Source organism: Lissotriton helveticus, chromosome 10 (genome assembly GCF_964261635.1).
Source record: "Lissotriton helveticus chromosome 10, aLisHel1.1, whole genome shotgun sequence".
Lineage (NCBI taxonomy): Eukaryota > Metazoa > Chordata > Amphibia > Caudata > Salamandridae > Lissotriton > Lissotriton helveticus.
In genome coordinates this window covers 922,680,355-922,706,668 of record NC_136071.1, presented here as the reverse complement: position 1 = coordinate 922,706,668, position 26,314 = coordinate 922,680,355, and the positions used below count along the sequence as shown (strand labels likewise).

Genomic DNA, 26,314 nt, shown 5'->3' with positions numbered 1-26,314 from the left:
GGGAATTCTAAAGTTATCCAGGGTTTGTGGATTCACCTGGAGGGGGCCCATAAATTAGCCAAAATACAGCTAAATTTTGTTTTTTTTGGGAGAAATGCGAAAAAAGGGCTACAGATGAAAGCATCTGTTTTTTTCCCTGCAAATGGTATAAAAAAAGGGGTTGTGGTGCTGAAATCACCATCTCCCCAGCTTTCAGGGACAAGCAGATTATTGTCAGAAAACCACAATTTAACACACAGTTTTAGCAGTTTTTCTGAGACATTGCCTATTTTTGCTATTTTTGTGCTTTCAACCTCCTTCCAGTTAATGGTAGAAATGGGCATAAAAGCAATAATGGATCCTGAACAGCTACACATTTTGGAAAAGTAGACAGAATTCAGCAAGGGGTCATTTGTGTAGATCCTTCAAGGTTTCTTTATAGAAACTAACAGTAAAATACAGGGAAAAAAAATCCTCAAGATGTGTGAGAGGGGCTGTATTGGGGCGACTGGAGGAGGGAGTGGACAAGTTAAGTGGTTTGGTAGTGCCCGATCGGGTGTGTGGCTGAATGCATGTTCATTGTGGACTTTTCTTTTCTGGTGTCGCTCTGGGCCTTGTGAATGCTGTGTGATGGGTGGGGGTGGGCTGGGAGAGGGGGGAAGGGAAGTTGGTGGGGCTTGGGGGGCGGGTAGGGGAGAGAGGGTGGGGGGGTAGTTAAGTGGGGGGGTGGCGGAGATTTCTGATCATCCCGTTGTTATTATGGTTGTATTACAGAAAAGATGTCATTTGCTGCTGATGATGTACTGTTTATTGTGACAGGCCCCCTGGACGTCAGGGCCCTGTGTTGTATTACAAATATGCCAATAAAATTATGTTTTAAAAAAAAAAAAATACAGGAAAAATTGAAAATTCGTTGAAAAAAACAGCCTTTTGTGTCGACGTTTTCACAATTTCAATTTATTTAGTTATGATTACGGAACTCTTACGAGGTCCACATAAAATACACAAGGTATACATTCAAACAAATCCCAAATAAAAATGTATAAAAGAAATACAGAGTATGATAAAACAAACATCAGATTGGCAAAATTACACAAAATCTCTATTAATGCCTCCTTAATATAGATTCAAAAAACATTTAAAGAATCTATATAATTTACAGCAAAATACTTAATTAGGGGAATCATCATAGCAGAAATAAAATCAGAGGCAGACAAGACATTCAATTGCAAACAGATAGATCTTAGCCATTTACGTCTAAATGACATTAGAGCTGGGCAGACAAACACTACATGCAGTAAGTCTTGAGTTTTTACGTGACAATATTCACAAACCGCGGAAGAGCCATACCATCTGGATTGGAGCGATTTCAAAGGGAGTAAATCTTGTCTTACTAGAAATATAAGGCGCTTCACACCATGGGGTATATTCCATTGAACATAGGGTTGAGCTTTCCTCATCAGACAAGAATCAATAGCTGGATTAATACCCTTTTTCAAAATTCGAAGCTCTCTATCTAGTCTAAACCCTAGTTCCCACAAAGTAACTTTCAAAAGGGTTTTTAATTGATATGACGATAAAGAGAATAAAGTAATTTCATCCAGTTGTAGTTGGCTCACCGCATATCTAAAATTCTTTATAATTAAAGAATGGTCATTAAGGAGACCCAGCAACTCATTTTTTATTAAATGTCTTATCGTACCTGGTTCACTCTTTGCTAAGCAAAACACCCAGCGAACTATCCCCGCTAAACCTTGAACCCAGCAACTTCGTAGACCGAATTCCTGTCTGAGAGCAGCTGTAGAGCTAGCTGTATTGACAGACAGGAGGCTACGCAAGATTTTTCCTTCCGTGGAGTCTAAAAAGCTCCAACTTTTTATATCCGTTAACTCTATACCATAGAGTAGAGAGGCAGGAATTTTAGCTCGATAAACATCTAGTAATATCGAGAAATGTCTTTTGCCTGTGGCCTTATAAAGGGATATCAGACTCTTGCCCTGCACAATAGCTTTCCGGATGTTATTGGCTATATGGGCTTTTTCCGATAAATTGCTCATAACAATTTTACCTAAAAAGGTATAGGACTTCACAACTTCCAATTTTTGACCCCCCACTGTCCATGAGAAATTCACAAATGTAGGTCTCTTCCTACCAGACACACACATCACTTTACTTTTAGTAATGTTTATTAGTAGATAATGTTTTTCGGCAAACTTATGTAAAGCTTGCAAACGATTATTCAGCCCATTAGGCGTTAGGTCGAGTATTAAAATGTCATCGGCATACATCAAACACACAATTGGGGAGCCCCCTAAGGATGGGACAATACCTATACTATCAGAGAGCACCTTGGGTAAGTCCGCTATATAAAGGGAGAATAGCAGAGGAGCCAGTAGGCAACCTTGCTTTAACCCATTCGCTGTGGGAATAATTCTGGACGTTTTCACCTGTAACTTCTTCTAATTATGACAACTCTTTAAAAGTAATATACTGTTACATTTGCTGGACCTTACTGGTTGTGGGGCTATATAGGACTTGTAGGTTTACTGAGAAACCGACGAACCCAGAGCCAAAAACTGAGCAGCGACTTGCAATGGTTTTTTATTATGTACCGGGTATATAGCAATTATTCTGGGAAAATGTATACATGGACAAATCGGAATGAAAGACACCTATGTATTTCTGAAATGGGAACAAAATATGGAGTTTAGAAACAGTAGATATTTGCACATTTCCGAAATTGGGAATACTCATACTAGCATGAGAATTATCGATCATTTTTCAAAATTACTTATTTTTTACACATTGTCTTCCATTTGGAAGGCAGAAATGCATCGAAAGTCAATAGGTAATAACAGTTGCTTTACAAATCTGAATTACCCTAAGTCTCCCAATAAAAATGGTACCTCACTTTTGTGGGTAGGCATAGTGCCCACAACAGGAAAAGGCTCACAACACAACGGGAACACACCACATTTTTACAATGAAAAATTACCCTTCTTTTGCAAAGTGCCAAGTTGTAGATTTTGAACCCTAGCTAGCCGATACCAAGAGAAACCTAGCAAACCTATACATTTTTGAAAACTATACACCCAGGGGAATCCAGGATGGGTTGACTTGACTGGCTCATTCCAAGTTCTGTTACCCAGAATCCCTTGCAAATCTAAAAACTTGTAAAAAAAACAAATTTTTCTCACATTTCTGTGGTGGAAAGTTCTGGAATCTGCATGGATCCACACATTTCTACCCAGCATTCCCCAAAGTCTTCCGAGAAAAATGGTACCTCACTTGTGTGGGTAGACCTAGTGGCCATGACAGGGAATGGCACAAAACGCAACATGGACAAACCACAATTTCACAGTGAAAAATTACCCTTTTTTGGCAAAGTACCTAGCTGTAGTTTTTTAACCCTAGCTCTGCCGGCACCTGGGGAAACCTAGTAAACCTACCATTTTTGAAAACTAGACACCCAGGGGAATCCAGGATGGGGTGAGTTTACTGCCTCTCTCCAGGTTCTGTTGCCCAGAATCCCTTGCAAACCTAAACAATTGTAAAAAAAAATATTTTCCTCACATTTCTGTGGTGGAAAGTTCTGGAATCTACATGAATCCACAAATTTCCACCCACCCCGCGTTCCCCAAGGTCTTCTGAGAAAAACGGTACCTCATTTGTGTGGGTAGGCCGAGTGCCTGCGACAGGAAACGGCGCAAAACCCAACGTGGACACACCACAATTTCACAGTGACAAATAACGCTTCTTTGGCAAAGTGCCTAGCTGTAGTTTTTTAACCCTGGCTCTGCCGGCACCTAGAGAAACCTAGAAAACCTATACATTTTTTAAAACTAGACACCAAGAGAAATCCAGGATGGGGTGACTGCACTGCCTCTCACCAGGTTCTGTTACCCAGAATCCCTTGCAAACCTAAACAAGTATCCATAAAAACACATTTTTCACACATTTCTGTGGTGTAAAGTTCTGGAATCTGTGTGGATCCACAATGTTCCACCCACCCCACATTTCCCAAAGTCTTCAGAGAAAAATGGTACCTCACTTGTGTGGGTAGGCCTAGTGTCCGTGACAGGAAACGGCGCAAAACGCAACATGGACACACCACAATTTCACAGTGAAAAATGACCCTTTTTTGGCAAAGTGCCTAGCTGTAGTTTTTTAACCCTGGTTCGGCAGGCACCTAGAGAAACCTAGTAAACCTATACCTTTTTGAAAACTAGATACCAAGGGAAATCCAGGATGGGGTGACTGGACTGCCTCTCACCAGGTTCTGTTACCCAGAATCCCTTGCAAACCTAAAAATTATCCAAAAAAACAAATTTTCCACACATTTCTGTGGTGTAAAGTTCTGGAATCTGCGTGGATCCACGAAATTCCACTCACACCACGTTCCCCAAAGTCTTTCAAGAAAAATGGTACCTCACTTGTGTGGGTAGGCCGAGTGCCCGCGGCAGGAAACGGCGCAAAACGCAATGTGGACACACCACAATTTCACAGTGAAATTCAAATTCAAAAAGCTTTATTTCGATATACACAGTAATATCATAAAAGCATACATTATTAAAAAAGCATACATTGTTAAAAGCAGATATAAGTCACAAGATGCCAGTGCGTTTCCAATTTAGGAGCATCAAACATTTTAAGAAGAACAGAGGTATTATCAAAAAGTGACAAGTGCATTATTATAAAATCAAGAATTAAGAATAAGGCGGTCTTTAAAATATTATGCATTAAAAAAGTTTCTAAAATACACAAATACATTTAATATATTAAATCGAGTTCCTAAACTTTACCAAAAGTTTCAAAAATTTAGCTAGGGTGTGGACCACTTCCATATTTTCCAGCCGTTGTAGTCTAAGGAAAGCATTTCTACAAGACCGGAGGCCCAACTCCTTAAGAATTGGTTTAAGTAGGATCTTTCTTGGAACCTGATAAAATTTACAGAATAAAATACAGTGCAAATTAGTTTGGGGGGCGAGATCATCACAGGGGCAGGGCGGCATTTCTCTCGACCAGTCATTACAGGCTGGGAAAGTAATTAAACGATAAAAAGATCCCAATCTAAACCTTGCGAGAAGCATTCTAGTGTAGCAATTAATGTCACTTGCAAGGTACAATTGCAGGCCTTGTTCCGTTGTAATTTGTTGGTAAGCTGACACTGATTTTTTAAGTTTTTCCGTGGACCATCTTTTATTCGCTAGGTGGTCCATAGCCAATTTACGTAGCACTTTCCTCAGCATTATTTCCATACTAGATGGGTTCTTAAAAAACTCAGGGTGGCCAATCTCGGTCAACATTTTTTCCAGAAAAGACAGCCATTTAATTTGCTTTACACCATCAAGGTGTAGGCAATCAGATATTATGTTGCGATTAAAGACTGTCTCTGGGGTTAGCCACAACTTATGCCATAACAAAATCGGCTCAGTCATTATTATATCGGAGATATAGGGGAGACCCAATTCTATGTGTACAAAATAGCTAGCTGTAGATTTGGGAACCCCCAGAAGGTATCTGAGAAAGCAGTTTTAGGATTGTTGAATTGAAATTGAAGTATCAATCCCCCAGATACCAGAATGTAACAGGGTCGGGACGGGAGGCCTGGAGGACTGGTGGACCCCTGACCCTAACTCCCCTCCTTCCCCACAGACTGGCACATCGAGGGCAGAATGGGGAACACAGCCGGAACAGGACGAGGAATATGATACCGGCGCCTTTAACTGGGCGTATGATGACTCCGACGAGACCACGCCCCCGGCTGACGTAGGAGGTCCTGGATGGATGAAAGGGACGGTAGCCCTGTATGCGGCGTGTGACGTCACCGCGGAGGAGGGAGACGGAGCCGGAGAAGAGAGACCGAAGGCGAAGCGAGGAGAAGACGGAGAGGACGGGAGAACCGAGAGCGGAGGAGAGCCAGGAAGCCAACGACTTCGTGAACCGCCGTGCCACACTCCCGAGGGAGGAGTGGGGCTTTCTCAGGTACGGCGGCGTTGGGCAACCTGGGTGGGGAGAAAGAGCGCCCCTGTGTGAATACTGTAGATACCCCAGTGCGTGCCTTTCCTGTGTCCTTTCCGTTTCCCTCCACCCCACCTTACCCTTCCTGCGTTCCTCACATCACTCCTCCCTCCTGAGCACGAGCACTTTTGGAGTTGTACAGATCACGGGTGCTCCCTCACAACCACTCGGTCCTGCTCTGGGAAAGACGGTATCAGTCTTGAAACTAACAGCTTCCCTCTGTTGGTCTCCTTTCTCCTTGGGTTCCGGAGACGCTGCACCGGTGAAGACGGCTACGTGAAGTCACCCCGGCCGCAAGACACCACCACCACGGACAAGCTGGAGTTTGCCAGAGAGAGACTAACATTTAGAACCAGGCGTACTTTAAAAATAAAACCGAGTCTAAAGAAATATACTGGTCTGCAGCCTGTTCCTGTTACAGCGCCCGTTCCCAGCCCAGCGCCCGTTCCCAGCCCCCCTCCCACGCCTACACAGAACCATAGGTGGCCGTAGATACACATTTCGCCTTGTATATTACAATCAACTCCTTAACGGGTCTACCCCCAATTTTAACCGCAAAATTCTGCAAAGCTCCGATCGCCCTAGAAAACGCTAATTTTCTGGCTTTAATTGCTGTATGCCAAGAACACTTCCTGTAAAAAGAAATCCCAAGATAGGGAAATTGACCTATAGTCTCTATCTTTCTACCCTCAATGAAAATGGGACAAAGTGTTTTCTTTGTTCCTTGTCGACAAGACATGGAAAAGGTTTTTGATATATTAACCTTAAGTCCCTTTTCCCTCATAAAAAGTGTAAACTTTGAGACAGCCCTTTGTAGGCCCAGCCTGGTTGGGGACATAATGGCAGCGTCGTCCGCATACAAAAGGATGGGGACAGGGTGGCCCTGGGCTGAGGGGTAATCAATTTGAAAGCTCTTAAGGTGATCGCCAATAGTGTTAATATAGAGGGAGAAGAGTAGGGGCGCTAAGATGCACCCTTGTCTCACCCCCCTCTTGATGGAAAATCTTGACGAGCACTCCCCTCGTTGTCCAAAGCGCACCCTTGCCCCAGCATTCCTGTATAATTCCTTGATGAAATTAAGGATTGAAGGGTCCAAACCCAGGTCCTCAAGTGTGGACCATAACTGATTGTGGTCAACACAATCGAAGGCTGAACTCAAATCAATAAAAGTAATAAAAAGGTTCCCTTTCTTAGCTTCGGTATACTTGAAAATTAAAAAATATAAATTTAGGCTCTGCTCAACCGTTCCCATGCCAGGGCGAAATCCATACTGAAAAATCGATAGAATGTTGGCATCCTCAGTCCATTGTTGCACACGCTTTAAGATGATACGGCCAGCTACCTTCATTAAGGCGTCAAGGAGGGAAATTGGACGATAGCAGGATGGATCATGTCTGTCCCACTTTTTAGGTTTCGCCTAAGTGAAAGCCTGCGCAGTGCGCAGGCTTTTCACGCAGGTGAAATCTAATGTTAGAAACAGTGTGGCTTGGAATCCGCCCCTCTGTTCCATTGGCTAGCTCCATAAATGGAGGCTAGCCATTGGAACAGAGATCTGTCCGTCATGGCCGGACCAGATTCGTGGGCGTTCCCGCGATTTCTTCCCTCTCCTCCCCTGTCCGATCGTCATCGCGGCCGTGGGCGGGGTTTATTTTTTGTTGTTGTCCAGGTTTGTTTTGGCCATTCTGCGGCCGACCGCCAACGGAGGAAGTCCAGGTCCAGGTGAGTGCTTTCCGTGTGCCCGTTCGTTCCCGCCCCTCTCCTCCCTCTGTCCGTCTTCCCGTTCCTGGCCCCCCTCCCGCTGTCCGTGAGCCCGCCCGCCCCCCTCCCGCTGTCCGTGAGCCCACCTGCCCCCCCTCCCGCTGTCCGTGAGCCCGCCCGCCCCCCCTCCCGCTGTCTGTGAGCCCGCCCGCCCCCCTCCCGCTGTCCGTGAGCCCGCCCACCCCCCTCCCGCTGTCCCAACACTCCCAATCTGAAGCCACGTCGGCATGGCTCCTGAGGGGCAGACTCGGCGCAAGGAAGAGCGTCCTACACAGCCCCACTGAAGACTAAGGCCGGACCAACATGTACATCACTAGGGGAGAAATGCGCCTGGTACTGCGACAGCTCAGCTGGCTAAAGTGCCTGGCACGGAGCCCGGAGCCTCACCTACACATCGCAGGCTCGAATCATGGAGCCATGGTGTGAAAAAAGGTGGGAGATACCACACATGGTCCCCGTTCCAGCGAGTGCCCCTCGAGTCTGTCATATGCTATAGACATTAAAAGCCTTTATCGGTGCCTGCGCCCAGCCTCACTTTTCTCAGTAGTGCACCTCCCCAACACCGCAACCTATACCCCTTGCACACTCCGTACATGGGATGTGTCTTGGAACCCGAGGCCACCGGAGCGCTTCGGTCTCATCAGGAGCATGGAGCACTATACTGCACCGTCACGTGGACTGGGGGATGGGCTCCCTCAAACCTGCCCAAGACATGGAGTTTGTACTCGGTCTGACCCCAAGGAACAGAGCCCCTCGGAGTCATGGCTGAGGGCCTGGTTCATTAACCCGAGGGGAAACAACATCAGGGATGAGGGAGGGGCGTAGAGGTGAAGGGGCACAAGGATGCGCCCTCTATGCCCGGCAATGCAGCTCAGTACACTTCAAACACCGTTTCGGCATCAGTACCACGACGGGTACCCTCACCAGGCTCAGAGGGCAGGAGGGAGGCACAAGCCTTGGAGGTACCCTCACCATGCTCGGGCACCGCCCGTTCCCCTCAGCTGGAAGCACAGGCCTTGGATGTACCCTCACCAGGCTTGTGTAGCTTGTGGAAGAGAGGGCACCTGCCCTGGCATGAGAGAAAACACTACAGAGCCCCCTGGCACGAGGCTAGGGGGAAACAATACACAGTCCGGCGCTGAGCTCTGCCCCACCCACAGCCCTGGCCGCGCCCTCCACCCTTTAAGGAGTGAACTTCGCACTGTCCAGGGTCCCCATCCCACAGGCCCAGAGCCCGCCCACTTCACACCGGGAGCGGACAGATTCCGGGCGAACAGGCTGCCAAAAAACGAACAACATGTGTTTGCCCAGCCGCCGTCTTTATTGCTTTTGTATTTTACACTATGTTCCGACACCTGGAAAAATTGGCAGGGCCGGCGCCTGGAAAACCAATGAACCTCGTTCATGGCCGCGGTCACAGCCCAAGTCACGGTGCCTTCTGTGTCCTCGTTCACACCCTGGAGGGCGTCCCCATCATGGCCGGCTGTGTGAGCCCCTGCACGCACAGCGCTACGAGGCCCTGGCAGTGGCACTAGCGGCAAACACAGCGTTTCCACAAGAAGGCTCATCAAGAAAATAAAGATCTGCCCTTCCTCCGGCAAAATCAGTGTGACTGACATCTGTAAACCACCCCTACGGGCGCAGGAAGGCAGGGGGACTAAAACACATCAGAAGTGACGGCTCAAATAGGTGGAGGTTCTAATGGAAAATAAACAGACCGACCTTCTGCGGCCCCAGACCGGTCTGCTTGCACTCACCGGGCCGGGGGACTGTACCTTAAGGGGAGGTGGGGGTGTTGCCCTGCTCGAGGTTGCTTCCTCGTATTCCAGCACAGTGTCCTACCCCCAGGCAGAGGGAACCAGTGTACAGTGACCCCCGACAACGTCCGGAGCACAGGGGGCTCCAAAAAGGGTGGTAGCATAACTGTACTGATTTGTGGGAGTTTTTCGAACTTTGGGTAGGGCACACCTAACTGCAAACAGCTGTGGGGCATTTTATTGCGAACATTTTATAGTACCCAGAGCATTTACACAGGAGGTGTAAAGATCAGACACTACTCTGAGGTCCTTAGGGGAATTGAAAAGTGGCGAGAGTCAAAGAGAGGGTACTAGCTAGCGCCTACACGTGTATTTTCTCATTGGCAATTCAAAGCACCTGTCAGTCAAATCATTTGATCAGAATCTCACATCTGGTGAAATGAGAGCGCCATCAGCAGCAGCCGTTCTCACCTTCCCAAAGCCAGCAGCTCCGTCACTACTACATACTTCCTTCAATCGCATAAGTGGGAGCGACGCAGCAGGTGCAAAAATTCCACTTTACACCAAATTATAACTTGAAAAAAAAACACCCACAAGAAAATACACAAGGGTGGCATAAAAAAAAACCAAGAACATACAAGGGTGGCAGAGGGTTACACCAGATGACGCCATGTCCACTCCCAGGCACTGCCTTCACAACCAAAGTAATAGCCCCCCCCCCCCCACCGATGCGTTTCAAAGGTTGTCAGCTACCACTACAACTCCCAGAATGCAATAGACTAAATTACACCAGATGACGCCATGTCCACTCCCAGGCACTGCCTTCACAACTAAAGTAATAGCGCCCCTCCCCCCCACCGATGCGTTTCAAAGGTTGTCAGCTACCACTACAACTCCCAGAATGCAATAGACTAAAATACAGGAGTGAGCTGATGTGTTAATGGCACCAGGGCGCTAATAGTACTGTGCAGACTAGTGTGTAGTGTGGAAACAGATGTTGAAACTAGTGCTCCGGCTGTGCGCAGCACCTGCTGCCTCGCTCTGCTGTGCAGTGCATGGGTTAGCTTCTGTGCAGGTTGTAGTTGCTGGCTGAAGGGGCCAGTGCTCCAGTGGCGCCCTGCAGACTTATGTGTAAACAGAGGTAGTGAAATCGAATGCTCGGCCTTGTGCTCCTCCTGCTTAGCTCTGCTGTGCAGGGGTCAGGTGCTGTGCTCAGGGGGCCAGGTCGTGCTCCCGCAGACGTGCTTGGAAATACCGGAGGAGGATTTGTGTGCCGAAGGACTGACGTCCATTACCAGCCACTGACCACTTACCGCCACCCTTGCAGTATTCTAGTGATCTAGTGTTGCACCTACCTGTTGTGCCACCAAAGGGGTTAACTATTATCAAAGAGGAGGGGACCGGGGGAAGGGCGCGAGCTGTTCACTGCAGCACTCAACATAAATCACCCCAGGTGCACCTCAAACAACAGAAGGAGCGAGCTTAGGCAGGGTGACTTATCAGTGTTTGCGACATGAGCCCGGCACGCTTCTGGTGTCTGCAGACGGGGGCAGGGTGGAGTTCCTCTGAGGTTTATCCACGCAGCTTTTCCAGCCCTCGTCACCCCAACCGCCCTACCTCCTTATTGAAGCACACCTTACTAGGATAGGGCTTGATTGCAGGAAAGCCCTGCTCCATAACATGACCGCCCATCATCTACCCCATCACAGTAATTCCATTTAAGCCAGGGAGTGCATTGGTAGTAGTGTTGTACACCCCACTACTGAAGCGTGCATTCCTTTTTAAGGTGCATGCTATATTTCCAGTTAATTGCAGCGCATTTTAAGGTCACATTCCTCAATTATTTTTGCAGTTGTATATAGCGCGAGCTCCGTCCCAAGGTATGGGAGCGCTATACATGAGCGCCAGTTACGTTACACAAGGATCCAATCATTTTTTGATAGGCACGAGGAGATTAAGTGATTTGCCCAGAATCGCAGGATGTTGAGCCATTTGCCGTCAGTGTCGCCCTTCCCTACATACCGTCCCCCTCAGCGTGTCCAACACAACTCCGCAAGGGGACTCTGCAGGACCTGTGCTCACTCATCTGAACGTGAGAGGCAGGCAGCACAGACTGTATAAGTGAAACTCTGTCTCAAGGCATCCATCTGGAAACCCGTCATCCCAGGCCACTCCAACCCTCAGATCCTGCCGTTCCTCCACTCTTGTGCCAGGTCTTCCCAGCTCCTTCGCCCACACCCAGAAGTTCTGTCACAAATACGACTTCTCTCCTCCCTCGTACACACAAACCCGGCAGTTTCACCACAGTTCTGCCTCCTCTCTCAAGGCCACCGAGTACAATCAACTATAGACAAACAGGCGGTTTTTCGTTTTAATGTATGTCCAGATTTGTGTCGCAATGTATGGTGGTGCAGTGTATGACTGGGCGTTCGAGACCAAGTGAGTTGGGAAGGGAGCATGTATTGTATTGCACAGTCTTGAATACACTACCTCCTACAGGGACGCCTGCTGACTCTCCTCTTGATACTCTTCTGCAGGAGTAAATGCACAAGCCAGTTTTCATCGTAGTGCAAAATGAAAAACTGAAATAGTTGCAATACAAATCGCATTTGCGAGAGATTAAACTATTGCCATTGTAAATGACAATGCCATTTATTTATCTGTTTTCAAAACCAACACATATATAAAAAGTTTGTCATTCACATTGCCAATAGCTCAAACTTTTCCAAAGGCGAAACCGTTGCATTGTAAATGCTTGTTAAATATAGGAACAACAATCGCTTCTGACCACGTTGCAATAAGTCCATGGGTGTTAGCACAGTTCATCACGGTGGTTAATAAAGGGGCCCAAAGATCGATTTCAGCTTTAAAAACATCAATTGGTATCGCATCCGGGCCCGGTGCCTTGCCTGAAGGGCTCTCTCTTATGGCCAGAGTGACCTCCTCGCAAGTAAAAACAATATCCAACGGGATGGTTCCCAGGCAGGATCTAGTATTATCGCAAGATGAAGTAAGAGCCGGGAGAGATAAATGGGTGGGGAATGAGTTACCGTACAGATTTTGAAAGTGGGCCACCCAGGTATCCCCATTTATTGCTATATCTATCATCTCAGGATTTTTGTTCCCGACAAAGGGGGCATTTACAGCCTTCCAGAAGGCAGTTGGATCCCTGTTTTCAGAGGAAGATATTAAAGCTTGCCAAGCCTCATGTTTCAGGGTTTTCTCCCTAGTCTTAATTGCACAGCGATACTAAATGTAAATTGTAAATTGATACTTGTATAGCGCACTACTCACCCACAAGGGTCTCAAGGCGCTTGTACGAATACCGCTGTGGAACCCACCCTGGCTTTCCCTGTGAGGTGTCCACTCCTGGGCACCCCCAAGGTGGAGGCCAGGCATCCTTAGCGTTGTGGGGGCCGTTGTGGAGATTAAGCAAGCTATTGCCCAGAGTTGCAGAGTGGGACTCCATGATTGGAATAGGCACCGAGGCGAGAATTATCAGGTCCGTGGAATTTTTTAGCTCAAGACCCGCCGAGGCGGGGAATTAAACCCTGGTCCCGGGCTAGACCTCTGCATCAGGGTCTGCCGCTCTAACCATTGAGCCACACTTCTCCACTGGTGTCTGGCCTTGCGGATCTCGCATGGGGATCTAGGTGTGGCATGTAAGGCATTTTTTAGGGATTTTAGTGCAGATGTACAGTTCTTATCAAACCACTCTTTGGGTTTATAAGGTCCTGACTTGAACTGGCGGGAGAGTAGATGTTTTAACGACTCTTGTATCTTTGAGAAAGAATCCAAGATTTTTAAAGGGTGTTCTGATGGAGATAAACAAATGTCAATCTCTTCCTTTCTTGCAATGAATAATTTATCAAGGAGCCCCGCGGGATCAACCTTATCCCATTTAAGGGTGTAACCATTGGTACGCCCGACGGAAATAGGTTGATGATAGATAGTAGAATTATCCCTAAATGCCAGCTTATGTGAGGACTTATGAATAGTAAATGCTATTGCATAGTGATCGCCATAAATATCATCTAACGTTTTCCATGATGAGAGTAAATGAGCATGTGTTTTGGAAAAAAGCGTGAAATCTATCACAGTGTTAGAACCTCTTCCATGAAACGTTGGCTGAAAAGGTATGGAAGGTGAGCATAAGTTGTTGATGTAGGACAAATTAAAATAAAAGAAAAAATTATTTAAGATGTCCTCTGTTTTGGAGTGGGTAAAATGATTCGGAGTGTCATCCAAAGGGGACTCAAGGCCACAGGTTCCCTTCGGGCCATACTGGCAAATATTGCAATTGAAATCACCCAGCCAAGCGAGGACACACTCAGATTCTTTTAGGGTGACAATTGTGTGACTCAATTCATTTATAATTCATGACAAATTTTCTAAGGCCACATTATTATAGAAATTTATTAAGATCAGATTAAGTGAGTTACCCCATCTAATCACGACAACCTGGTAAAATTCAGTAGGAATGTGTTTCAACACAGTAAATCCACTAGAGATACTAACATAAACACATAAACCGCCCCTGTTTCTTCCCTGATTACTTGCTAGAGCTGGTGAATGGAAGGTCTGAAACCCAAGAAGATGGACAGGATTTAATGCCCATGTTTCCTGGAAACATAGGATGGTGTAACTATTCACTTATTCCAACCATGGTTGGAAGCCAGTTTTAATTGCGAGGCCTGCCACGTTCCAGTTAAGAACTAAGTTGGGGGAAGAAACAGGTATGTGTGTAGGATGCATGGACACAACCCTTTTTTTTTACCATAAGTAGTAGAACATGGTTTAGGAGATAAGACAGTATCATAGTTCCCAACATCCCCCACTAAGTTAGTTTTTATTTGCTGAGGAAACGGGGTAGGAGATTTTCCAGGGATAAGCTCACCAATTGTAATCGAGCTAGCAGAACTGTTGTGTGATAAGTTACACCCTGCGGAACAATCATTTTTCGCGTCATAGTGAGATGAATTTAACACAGTATTTCCCATTTTGGTAGAATTCGAAAGCTCAGGGCCAACCCCTAAACTCACATTCAAATCTGATTGTAATAGAAAGTAATCCCCCGATGTTACTTGTAGGGGCTCAGATGACCTACTGGTGGAAATAGGAGTAAAAACAATAGGTTCGTTAGGTGTTTTACATTTGCTCGAATACTCATGAGTACATCCTAATTAATCACAGTGAAAAATTACCCTTTTTTGGCAAAGTGCCTAGCTGTAGTTTTTGAATCCTAGCTAGCTAAATCCCTAGTGGGATTGTGGGCTACTGCCCCCATCTGCCCCCCAGGAGGGGCAGAAAGACTTACATTTCTCTGGGGGGGGGGGCGGGCGTTGCCATGCCCTTTTTGGGCAGCCTCCTCCAGCGTCAATAAAAAAAAGAAGAATCCCTGGTTTCTAGTGGATTGTCACAAAAATGTATTAAAGCTTTCATACAGGGATTTAGTGACGTGGAATGTCACAGACTACCATAGCAGCAAGGCATTTGTTATTTTGCGCCCCTGTGACAAACCCTTCAGGTCAAAAATGTAAAAATGGATATGAAAATCAGTGCTATGATGTGTTAGAAGGGGGTGTAAATGGTTTTTCCAATTGTAATCCATGCTGAAAAGCCTATTATCTTTAACATGACTTTCACAGAAAATAGGTCACGCCTCCTGCCTTTTTGAAACTTTTTATTATAATCAGGCCTAATGCTGTGAACATTGGGTTGTCACCATAACAAACTCAGTCCTGTTGCATTAAGCATACGCTATCTATCCTACAAGGCAAAAAGGTGCAATACAAACAATCATTGCAAGTGGAAGCACACAACTTCTTCCCAGTCAACAGCTGTACTCGAGGGCACTAACATCTGGAGGAGCCAAAGTTTCACTCTTATCAGTGCTTCTGAAAGCTATTTTTCTGTTTATAGCATAGTGTCGACGACAGTTGCACTGTGAAACTAAACCTAACAAGCATTGGCAAAACCAGTAGTTCTAGCCTTGACAAGCTGGTGCGATGGTTAACATTGTTTTACATTTATACATTGCAAAAAATATTTACTGATGTGGTTGATTTCCTAAAGATTTTTTTAAACAATCAGCCTTTCTGCTGTGCCGTTATTATTGGTGAATGAGACAAGCCTAAAGTACCACCCAACCAATTACTAAAATCGCAGGCAGCTACAATATTACAATGGAAACTAAAGACTTTATAACATAAACTTTAAAAAGGAGTACAGCCAAAATAAACAGCCGGTATTAAAAGTTAATATAAACAATAAATAAAGCACATTTTAACCCACTTTGCAGCTAAAGAGAAAGGAAACCGTTTTTGGTGGATTTCAACATTATGCACAGTCACTCAGAGTAAAGATAGCCAATGAGTAGCGTCAGCTGACCAGTTGCCTCATGCTGTAGGCTGAGGTGGGCAGAGGCAAAGTTTGAATTACAATTTTGGAGCTCAATGGATGAATCCCGCGGACCAAAAGCCCCTCTTTTATCTAAATTATGCATGAATTTTTGGAAAGAACACCAGTTTCCCGAGACAATTAAAACTGTCTTAAAAGCCACACCTAAAAATGAGCAGTGTAGTTGACAAAGTAAAATAACATGAACGGCTTGAATGTGGCAGACAGCTTGGTAAACTGAAGTAAGGTCTGCATCTGCGCCCATTTATTAGTGCTGCCGAATTATTCAATTCTGAAGCAAAATCCAAGTAAATAAAATGTACCCGAGAAAAGGATAACATTCAAAAACAATGTCATAAGAAATAAATTGAGTGTGTAAAATGTGCTAAAAATACAAATCAGAAATATATTAAAAAACATATATTTAAAGAACGTATTCAAATTAAAAAAGTAACAGTTCACTAGAGAAACAAGTCACCCCACTGGAGAAACACCTATTTAAACATCCAACTTTGTTGCACTAACTCGCTGAGAAATTTTTGTGATTTGTACACACACCTATTACTCAATTAACATTTCGAAATTCCATGGGGGTGTGGCAAAATGATGAACAAGATGGCTGCTCACTTATGAGTTCTGGCCCCCATGCTGCCAAACGCTATGCATCCTGTCAATTAAGGGGCTGGAACCAGCCTGAATGGCATCGGTTTTACCATTGGGCTGCAGCTGAATGTGGAGGAGTAGGCTATGGAACCATCTGCCAATGCTGGTGGCGTTGCCACGAGACCTAAGACCCACGATGGAAGGCGCAGCAGTGCACCAGACCTGGCTGCTGTCACCCGAGCAGAATATGAGCACCTAAGTGTCACAGCAGTAGCAAATGGAGGAGAGCGGACGAATGTGAGCCTCGCTTCTACGCCGATCGCAGACTGAGTCACAGGCGGGCGGCACCATGGGAGGAACAGGCTCTTCTATTGGATGTGGAGGGGCGAGTTGAGCCTCATAGCGGTGACAGCAATTTGGAGAGGTTGCTGGAGGGAGTGCCCAGGGGGCTGAATTGGGCTCATGCCAAACACTACTGGTGCAGCTGCCCAGAGCAGTGCAGCATGACTCTGGGCTCCTGTAGGCACTGTGGGATGGATTGGGTTCAACTGCTGAGTCTATTATGAGTTGGGACAGCTGAGTCGACACTGGTTTGTGGACACAGACAGTCCTGTTTGATGGTGATCTCTGTGACTGGGGCCATTTGTCGGTCTCCAGAGTGAGTGAGACCATCCTGTGCTTCATGAGTGAGAGGGGAAGATAGGAGTATAGGTGGGGAGGCCACCATAGGCTGACTATGAACTTGTAATCTTCATCTCCCAGTGGAGCCGGATCAGTTAAATAAGGTGAGCACCTGAGACCCCCTTGAACTGAGACAGGGGAGACAGTTTGCGTAAGATTTTGCTGATTTTACCGGTCTGTAAGGCAGTTGGGACTGCCAACCGTTGCTCTCATGGAACAGTTGGGAATTGCTGCGGAGTGGTCGTCATAGTGCACACTAAAGGAGGAAGAGACAATGTGGTAAGTGGCCACCAGAATCGATAAGTTATCTATCAATTTTGGTGTGCTCAGGAATGACCAGAGCAAGCTAGTAAATTAAGTGAAACACAATGCTGAGGCCCTAGAGTAAGTGGGTCCCACAGTAAAACAATTGCAGACCAAGATGACAGACTTGTTGTGATAAATGGAACAGCTGGACTGTCAGCCGGAGGATGTGGAGGGAGGCAGCCACCACAACAATGTGTGGATGGTGGGACTCCCTCAAAAATTGGAATGGTCAGACATGGTGGCCTTCCTGGAGAACTAGCTAGTGAAGGAAGTGGTGCCAAAGGGGTTCTCACCGTTCTTTGCCCTGGAGAGGGCACACAGGACAGCCGCTGACACCTGGGGCCCCTCCTCACCCTGTGTGGCTCACCTTCTGAATTACCGGGACAGGGACCTCATATTGCAGAATGCCCAGTGGATGCTAACTACCGGTTTGGGCAGACCTCAGTGGCTATCTTCCTCGAATGCACCATGCAGGTACAGCAGTGACGTAACTTATTCCTTGCAGTTAAAAATTAGATTAGGGAAGTCAGCATCTGATACATACTTTTGTTTCCTGTGCGCCTTAAGGTCATGGTGGATGGCAAAACACTGTTGTTTAATGATCCACCAATGGCATGGAACTGGCTGGAATCCAACACCAAAATTTTCAAGGTGCTCACACCCAAATCAGAAAGAGATGCAGCGGTATTTGATGCCCACTCTTTCCTGGGACCATGCCCAGGGAGGTCTCTGGATATGGTCAGCACTACGGCTTCCTTCGAACCCATAGACTCTGATACTTTGCAAGAGGAGCTGGCTGAGGTCCCTTGTGTCACTCCTACGACTGCCACGGCCTCTCACGAGGGGTCACCCTATATGAGTGTGGTGTTCTTAGCACCGACAGTCCTCCTGATTGGGAGAGGTGAAATTTCTGGCCTAGGAGTCTACTGGCAGGGTGCTGCTTACTGACGCCTCTTGAACTGCCACAAGCAGGACTCACCCATATGTCACAGGGACAGCCCAGCCCCAGGTGCAATTGAAGTTCCCATGCAACTACAAGGAGAGGTCGTTGGCGGAGTGCCTTTCCTGCAAGGGTCCAATGTCACCCTTCCCTCTTTGGAAACCATCTTGTCATGGACTAGTATTGGGGGTTTTGCTTCTACAACTAAATTTAATTCTTGCTTTTGAACAGAGTGCCGTGGCTCCTCTGACCGGGGTGTCGGAAGTTGTGGAAAGTTTGACTGCTGCTTGCTCAGTGTGTGCGAATGGCTGTGGCACTATCTCTCAACATGGGTGGCAGGGGACAATGGGATTTCAATATTTAGATCTGGCATGAGTGAGAAGATGAGCTACAATTTCCTCACATGGAATGTTTGGGAGATGGGCTCCATTAGTAAACACTATCAAAACCTCTCTTTTGTGAAACTGAGGTATGTTGAGATGGCCCTCCTCCAGGACACCCACTTAACAGGAGCTGAGATGCTCGAGCTACAAAGACGGTGAGGAGTCAGGTTTTTACAACAGAGTATTCAGCTTTTTCTAGAGGGATTCTGGTCTGAATTTTGCCAGGAACCCTACTGGAGGCTGAACGGACTCACATTAACAGGGAGGACCGATATGCGGTCATGATGGGGAGGCCTCCTGGGCTTGGCATACTGGTGGGCAACCAGTTTGCCATGACAGAAGGCTAGATGTAATATCTCACAAGAGTCTCTCAGGTCCTTTTGGGTTATCTAGATACCCTGATGTTCCTGGGGGGATGGCTATAATGGCATGGCGGATTCAGCACTCAACAGATCTACTCCCCTCTTCTGGACTTCCCTGTGGTGAGGCTGTGCAGTGTATTCGAGCAAGGCAGGACCAATGGGCTCACTGGGACGTGTGGCAGGACCGTGACCTGTGAAGAAGGAAGTACTCCTTTTACTCCCCTGTGCATGATTTACATGTGTGGTTAGACTTTGTGCTGTGCACGGTGTTATTCATGGTTCAGGTTGGGCAAGATGAGTATTTGGGATGCACACTGTCAACCACAATCCACTCCAATTTGAGCTGTGCTGGGGAAAAGTGAATATCGCCTATACCCACCTGGAAGCTCAATTCTACTTATTTGTGTGAACCTGAATTAAAGGTACCAGTGGCCAATGGAATTGCGACTATTTTGCCATGCAACTACTGGCAGGGTTCATTCAGACTGGGAACAGGGGTTCCATTACACAGCTGAATGCTCCGATGGGGGTAAGAGTATACTCCCAACCTGGAATTCATGCTGTTTCTTCACACCATTTAAGGGTGCCTTGTGGGGCCGGCTATCCAGTACCTGTGGAAGCACTTGAGGGCTTCTTGAGGCAAATGACTCTTCCACGACTTTGTTTGCGGAGCTAGAGGCATTAGGTGCCCCCATAATGGAGCCTGAAATTTGGGCTGCCATAAAGAACGCAGCTTGAGGTAAAGTGTCAGGGGCAGATGGTCTTCCGGCTGAATTTTATCAGCCGTATTCCATCCAATAGGTTCAGCGGTTAGCTAAAATGTACGCTGCCGCGTTAGAGAGTGGGCGTCTACTGGAGACAACCAGAGAGGCTCTAATAGTCTCCATCCCCAAGCCAGTGGGGGATGCCCTGAATACAACAGAATATCTCTCTTTATCAATGTTGAACCTGGATTTTAAGGTCTTAATGGATAGACTTCTGCCTCACCTTGCCACCCTGCTGCATGAGGCCCAGAATGGGTATATTCCTAGTTTCAACACTTCCCACAACATCAGGCATCTAAACCGAGTCCTAGACAAAATGATTGTTGAATAGTAACCAGAGACATTGGCATTTTTTTTTCTCATAGATATAAGAAAGGCTTTGACTCCGTGCAGTGGGCCTACCTTCAAGCGGTCATGGCTCAGATGCCTTTGGGAGAGGGTCAGACCCGATGGGTTGCAGTACTCTTTGTAGATGCGAGAGTCCTTGTGCATTTTGGCAGTGCAAATTGGTCTACAACATGCTGTGTTTTTAACATTGTGAAGACTCACAGTTCGGAATAAAAGTGACAAGGTTGTGTGTGAGTCTAGCCCAATTTTAATAGAGACTTCTTGAGTCTCAGTTTTTCACGGGGTCTTGATTCTTTCTTTTACACTTTGCCTTCACTGGACACATCACTTTTTTCATTTGAGAAAGTTATTGATGATGATAAAACGTGGGCAAGCTGGTGAGAACCTACCAGTAGTTCCTCTGGTGGTGCGCACGTGAGATACTTTCTCTCTTCTCTACACATTTTTTTAGCACACATACACTTAAACAGAGGGGGTATGTTATGTTTTGAGTAAATTGACTGACCACATCTCTTCTTTTTCTTTTTCTGCAACTGTTTTAAAATTAAGTAGGCACGAAGGGTTTGGCCGTACTGTGCTACTGAATAGCTGGCCGTGGGCAAAGATAAGAATATATTCCTCACACTAATCCTATAGACAATAAGTAATTGAGAAAGTGCCTACTATTGCCAGATCTTTGATGTATGAATAGATTTTGATCGAAGGGTGATCTGGCCCGTTTTTGCCTTCAATTGCTCCTTATTGAAAGCATAATGTGTGTTTAGACATAATGGATCCTATTCAGGAGCAGGATGAGGATTTCTTTACTGATCACTTTTCTAAATGGATAAAAATTGATGTAGTGCAAAAGGCTGATATATTTAGCATCATTAGTTTTTAGACAAAACGTTTATCAGAGAAGGGCTTCCCAAGAGAATCATGAGCGATAATGGTCCCCAATTAACGTCCAATGGTTTTAAGGCATACTTGTTAAGAAGTGGTATTGTGCACAGGAGCACATCGGTGTATCACCCAGCTGGTAATGGGGCAGTTGAATGGTTTAACTGAGTTTTTCAAGGGTATCGTCCAATTAGCCACCAACAAAAGCATAGTCTGGAGGAGTAAATTACATACAAATGTGTGGGCTACAGAATAACTCCATCTGGTCACACTGGTCTAAGTCCTTTTGATCTCATAAGAAGTAGAACACCCATGTCCAAAGATAATGTAGGTTGGATGGATGCAGCCAGAAGGGGAAATTGGCTACCTGAAGTGGTTAAAGGAAACTTGGAAAAAGCGCATAGTGTGTAAAAAATATTACAACATGAAACATAAAAGCAGGGCACTGCAACTAAATGCCGGGGATGTAGTGAGAGTAAAAAGGAGTGGGCACATAGGGAAAAGCCAAAGCAGGCTTTCGCAACTACTTACAGTACAGCACTACTAAGGTATGGCATATCTTCTGACCTTTCGCCATGGAAGCATAATGATGCTAGTGCTATTTCTTATGGAGAAAAAGTGGGAGGTACTACGAAACAGGATGGCGGGTGGTGGTTTGAGGATGAGTGCGATCGACCTAACCATCAGGGTCACCCCATTCACCAGGACCAACTTGAAGGTGAAGAGTCCTCTACCCCTAATTACGTAATGGCTCATTCTAGCTATAAAAGAAGCATAGAAGGACGTTCAGTTATCAAACCAAGAAAATTACTACCCAGTCAATAACACCTTTCTCAATAATTACCTATTAGTGAGTAAATGTTATCTCTATATGCATGTATATTTTACCTGTGTAAGTATTTATATAAATATGGATTAATTAGTTCTTGTATTGTTCATGACCTATTTGGTGTAGGTAGATAGCTTGTTCAATTTTATAAAAGGGGGAGATGTGTTGTGTACTTTATTAACATGTGTTCCCTTAGTGACAACAGACCTGCTGCTTCCATAGTGCATTCTTATCAGCTGAGTGCTCTGGAATGTTGACAGAAGCGCAGCTGGTGACTGACCGGAGATGACGTGCAAAGCGATGAGGTCTATGTTTAGCCTCTCCATTGTGTTGCAACTTAATAAAGAGTTGAACTGTCTCTGAGCGTGTGGACTTGTCTTTACACAGATAAGGCTTGCATAATGCTTCAAGCCCATAAAAGTGGTAGCAGCATAGAAAACAAATGTGGCATATGGATTCCATACAGTATGATACAGCACAAGGGTGAATTTGACAATCACATGTTAAAGTACAAGTGGCTTGCAGGGTTGTCATATGGCCGTTAGGGCCATTGTCGACATCCCTAGGTCAGCATGAGCTCTGCTGCCATGATGCTGCTTTTGCACACATTGCTACATGGCTTTATTTTGCAAGACTCTGTTTTTGCTTTTCACATGAGAACCGACTGCTTTCTGCGTTCTCTGCCTGTTCCTGGAGTTTAGTCTGAACACGGAGTGCAAGGTCGATAAACAATGCCCCTTGTTATTCTGTTTTGGTCAGTCCTTAGCACTTAGACAAAACATGCTACACAGCTGCGGATGCTGGACCCTCGTGCTTTAATATTATGGGGATGCATGTTGGTTTGACACACACTTGGAGAGGGGCCTTTCCAGGGAGAAGAGCTATGCAGTTCCTATAATGTAAAACTGACATCTAGGCACTAAGGTATGGGGTCTGCTGACAAAGCCCAGAGATCTTTCTTTATATAATAAAACTTCTTCTTTCCAAGGGGAGGGTGGTTAGGCCTTATAGTCCTTAATCCACTGTCAGCATACGATGACATCCCCCTTCATAGTCTATGGTCTTGCTACCGCGATTCCTGAGAGAGTCGGGAGTGTTGTGTTCTGGGTTGTCTAATCATTTGTACCTTTGTGATTATGTAGGATAACGAATGAGACACTATAGCTAGTCGGATCTAGGATTTTGAGTACTGAGGCGGTAGGAAGGCTTAGCCCTTACACACTGAGGTCCTGTTTTCCTGCGCATAGTTCTGTGTATGTGAAGAATCCCTGTAACAGGGTAGCATTTGTTTTTCTTTGGAAAATGCTGCAGGGGTTGTGTTTTGGCCACTGTTGATGTTAATCTGTCTAATATACACCTTGCGCTGACATTTAGCACTACAGCAGCAACAGTTAGAAACTTGATATTTTTAGAAAATTACGACTCCTCAGGGAGTAATTTACTACAAACCAGTCATACTTCAGCATGCAATTAGTTATTTGTATCCAGAACTGCAACCATTTTAACACATGAAGCACCACAGTGTTTATTTCATAATAAGAGTCCAAGCGCGACATTTTGACAGAACATATTAGGACCACAATTTATAGAATAAGCCTCTGGTCAACTCCTTTGACCTCATTATAGTGTAGAATTTCCTTCAGTGAAATCCGCCTTCCAAAGTTAACAGTACTGGGGTACCAATGTCTCTGTGGGGTGGAGTTAATGGAAAGATGTAACTCAGGTGACGAAATGCATCGTTCTCACATTTCCTGATACTAGCCGCACCTTACTATGTAGGCAATCATTAGGCATGGCCTCTTGATTCTGATGGGCCAATTTGCGATCTTCCATAATGCCTTTTTTTTTGCATTTTTATATTGCGCGAACTGTGCCCAAGGGCCTTAGAGCATTTTTTGTTTGTTTTAAGCAAAAACAAGATTAAAATACTTGCCCAGAATCTCAAGATGTTAAGCTGAGACTAGGACTCGAACCCGGTTGTTAAGTTCCAAGGCCAGTAACTCTGGCTATCATGTCACAACCACTCAACTTTTTACATTAACATGGCAATTTCAGCCGGAATCCCTGTGTGAAAGTCCAGGGGAAAATGAGGACTTACCAGGGTGAGGTGGACTCAAAATAACTGATTCGTGAGTAAATTCTCATTTCTTAGGGGCTCCTCAGAGACCAACTCATAATGTGCCAGATTTCCCCCACCCCCACAGGTACACTGGAATTGATAACTCCGTGATGGCGTATTTATCATTCTATTCATAATGACGGCCCAAGAGCAATGCTGTTTAATATAAATGGAATGTTAATTGTCTATCACATAAATCCCATTTCTGGTTCTATTTCGTACAGTGACTTAGTTATTGCAGTACATGGGCAAAGTATGCCTATAGCAGCAACATTATGTATCAATGTTGATTTTACCACCTTGTTTTAATGTGAGGACGATGTAGGTGGTAGCTTAAGAGAATATTAAGCAATATATTATTCTAGGATGAAAGCTAGATGGTATCATCATTTTAGAAAAAAAGGTGAGACAGACGTAAGCAGGTTTACACAGTGGACCCAATTCATGACAGCCTGTGGAGAACATGCAAAGTGCGCATGACGGTTTGGCTGGCCGAGATGGCTGGCCAAACTGTCATGCGCACTTAAGGTGCAGTCACCACTCTTCCTCCCTCGACGCCACGGAGCCCGGCCTGCCCTAACCTAAGCTGGCTTCAAATGCAAGTTCAATACAAAAAAAAAATGATAACAGAACAATATTAGCATTTTATTTTTTGTATTAAACTTGCACTTGAAGCAGTGGGGCCATGCTCCTCCACCTTCGCGAAGGAGCCGCCGCTGAGTTTCTGACTGCTGTTTTGGTGTGCTTGGTGGGTATGGTTCATGCAGGCCCCTGCCCACCTACATGCAATGCTTCGACAACCCTGAGTCAGAAGTAAAATATAAATGTATCCTCCTTGGACCATGCATTCCATCATCCGTGAAGTGTAGGGACAGCCCTGCCTCTGCCCAGTTTGGCTGTAGGGTAAGTAGGGTAGTGGCTGCGCCAGATGCTAATTTCAGTGCATCCTTTCGTGAATCAGGCATGTGTTGAATTGTACACCCAGAGCCGGATCTAAGGCGGTGTGATCGGTGCCACCGCACCGAGTGCTGACTTGGGGTGGGGGCGTCATTTTTGCAAGTATAGTAACATTTTAAAAGCACCTGCTGCTCTGTTTCTGGCCTGTAGCAATTTTCAAGCATCAATTAAAACTACATGATAACTCAGGTGTTTAATCGTGTTCCTGGAAAGAGACCAGAGGTTTGTCCAGTGGAAGTTTTGACTCATTCGAAGTTAGCGCAGAGGGTTAAAATGCCTGCTGCTGAGAACGTGTACCACGCAGATCACAAAGTGCATATAATGTAAATAGGTCAGTGGGTTACTGCTTCTGTAAAAGAGCTCTTTTTGTTAATTGTAGTTTATAAATCAAAATCCTAATATAGAACATTGAGCTATTAACTGTCATCAAAGAGCTGCATTGAAACTGCAAGGTATATGTTACGGCTATATTTTTTTTTGCAGTCTTTCATTATCCTAATCTTCCCAAAAGGGGTTTATTTGGATAGAAAACAATTCCTATTATTAAAGAGAGCCCATAATAATGTGTGTTACATTTTAAATTCTAAATTTGTGCTTTTCCAAAATATGGACTATTAAACTATATGGCCTACCAGTACTGACGACATGTCACTCCTACACTACACCTTGTTGTCCTGTCTGATGTAACATTTCCTATACACTGATTTACACACATATGATTGTCGCTGAGCAATGTGTGTGTGATGTAAAGTGCTCTGACACCTTATACCGGTATGAGTGGTGCTATAGAACTAAATGAATCTGAGAGACAGTGGTTATGGAGTCTTGAGGGGCACTGTTAAAGGGTGCTAGTGAGTGAATCCGGGGCAGAGGTGTCCATGGGGGGGGCGCTAACATTGTCGCACCAGTGTTAAAGCCGGCACTACGTGCACCTTCCACACCACGGGCCTGCTGAGAAGTGCGAGTGTGAGCATTAATAGAAATTGCGCACATGAAGCACATTTTACAAATGCACAAATCACTTTTGCGGATTCGAGCAAATGTGCTTCCCCCTACAGCACTGAAGAAAGGGGAAAACCCTGTTCTTGTACGTGGAGCCCAGTGTTAATACAACCCTATTGAAACGTTTTGCAATTATCAAAATATTAACATACAGTAAAATTATCATTGAAACTGGAGATGTCATAATAAGTTATCTAAACCTTTAGGACACCAGGATACACTATCCA

The 26,314-nt window shown here is 45.5% G+C and overlaps 1 protein-coding gene across 1 annotated transcript in view; it reads right to left on the bottom strand.

Annotated features, from left to right (window-relative positions):
• CUBN (cubilin) overlaps positions 1-26,314 on the bottom strand; it is a 1,583,269-nt gene that overhangs the window by 570,696 nt on the left and 986,259 nt on the right. The gene's annotated exons all lie outside the window — the stretch shown is intronic.